The 1,948-nt window shown below is 46.1% G+C and overlaps 1 pseudogene; it reads left to right on the top strand.

The window, feature by feature from the left end:
- Positions 1 to 927: 927 nt before the first annotated feature.
- On the top strand, positions 928 to 1,534 carry LOC144274074 (olfactory receptor 10A4-like; annotated as a pseudogene).
- Positions 1,535 to 1,948: the final 414 nt, after the last annotated feature.

A 1,948-nucleotide genomic window follows, 5' to 3' on the forward strand; every position in this document is an offset into this window, starting at 1 on the left:
GGCCCAACTTGATGATCACTTTAGATAAGCTATTACCAGCAGGACAGTGGGGTGGGAGGAGGTATTGTTTCATGATCTCTGTGTGTATATAATGTCTGCTGCACTTTCCACGGTATGCATCCGATGAAGTGAGCTGTAGCTCACGAAAGCTCATGCTCAAATAAATTGGTTAGTCTCTAAGGTGCCACAAGTCCTCCTTTTCTTTTTGCGAAGACAGACTAACACGGCTGTTACTCTGAAACCTATGAATTTAAAAGAATTTATATTCAAATGCCCCCATCGCCTTCTGGCTACCAGCCCAGACACTGGCTCAAGAACACAAACTGGGGCAGTGGCTTTCATCCAGTGGAGGTTGATGCTGAACTACCAGGCTGCAGAATCGTTCTAAGGCCACGTCTACACTGGAATTGCTCCGCTGTAGCTGTGCTGCTGTTGTGTAGACACTTACTACAGCGACGGAAGGGGTTCTTCTGTCCCCCCTCCCCACCACTGTTACTCACACCTTCTTGTCAACTGTTCGAAATTGGTCACCCTGATTACCCTTACAAAAGTGATTTTTCCTCCTGCTGATAATAGCCCACTTAATTGAATTGTCCCATTAGAATTTGTAAGGCAACCCCCATCTTTTTATGTACTCTCTATATATTTCTTCCTACTGTATTTTCCACTCCATGCATCTGATGAAGTGGGTTTTAGCCCACAAAAATTTATATCCAAATAAATGTGTTAGTCTCTAAGGTGCCACAAGAACTCCTCATTGATTTTTCTCTTCCTCCTGCTTCTCATCATCTACATTGTGACCATGGCTGGGAACGTCCTCATCGTTCCGCTAGTTGTGGCTGATCAGCAACTTCACGCCCCCATGTACTTCTTCCTGGCGAATTGTCCTGCTTGGAGACCGGCTACACCCTGGGCAGGAGGGTTGAGATGCTGGCCAGTCTCCTGACTGGGGACAGGACCATTTCTGTTAGCGGCTGCCTCACACAATATTATTTCTTTGGTTTCCTGGCAGTTGCAGAGTGTTCTCTCCTAGCAGTGATGTCCTATGATTGGTATTCAGCGATATGCAAACCACAGCATTATGAAGCCCTTATGAATAGCAGGTCCTGCCTCCAGCTAGCAGCTGGCACTTGGATAAGTCATTCTCTGGCTGCTGACATTAACTTTATGCGGCCCTAATGAAATTGACCATTTCTTCTGTGACTTCATCCCAGGAATAAAACTCTCCTGCAGTGACACACGTATGATGGAGCTTGTCACTACCATGCTGGCTGCTATATGCACTCTCTCGCCATTTCTATGAAGGCTGGCAACACACATCTGTATCCTCACCACCATTCTGTGAATGCCTTCCACTACTGGGTGGCAAAAGGCCTTTTCCACCTGCTCCTCTCATCTTATCGTGGTGTCAATTTTCTATGGGACCATAATGATTGTCTACATGCTACCAAAAACTGATACACTGAGAGACCTGAACAAAGTGTTCTCCGTTTTCTACACAGTCCTGACTCCCATGGTCAACCTCCTCATATAGAGCCTGAGGAACAGAGAGGTCAAAGAGATCCTGGGAAAAGTTGTCACTAAATTCTCTTCTGTCAAAAGGGTTCAGATCGTCCTACCGTAGCTTGTTCAGTGCCTGTGAAAGGGAAATAAGCTGGTTTGCTGTAATGAGTCTGAGTCACTTCTCTCATTGGCTATCTGGCTTTTTAGGTGAGGTCAGCGGCTGCTATAGCTTGCACTCAATATTGGGACAGATACTTCTGCTGTTTTGGCTTAGGGATGCAGGTCTTTGTGGTTTGATTAGTCTGATATTTATCACTGCTGTTGTGGGTTGCTCTAAAACACCTCATCAATGAGACACCAAGGTAGAGAGATGCCATTCTCTGTGTCTCTGTAAGCAGTGTCAGGATGAGCTCCACCCTGACATCTGGTGGTGAGGTGTGGCAAG

Source organism: Eretmochelys imbricata, chromosome 14 (assembly GCF_965152235.1).
Source record: "Eretmochelys imbricata isolate rEreImb1 chromosome 14, rEreImb1.hap1, whole genome shotgun sequence".
Classification (NCBI taxonomy): domain Eukaryota; kingdom Metazoa; phylum Chordata; order Testudines; family Cheloniidae; genus Eretmochelys; species Eretmochelys imbricata.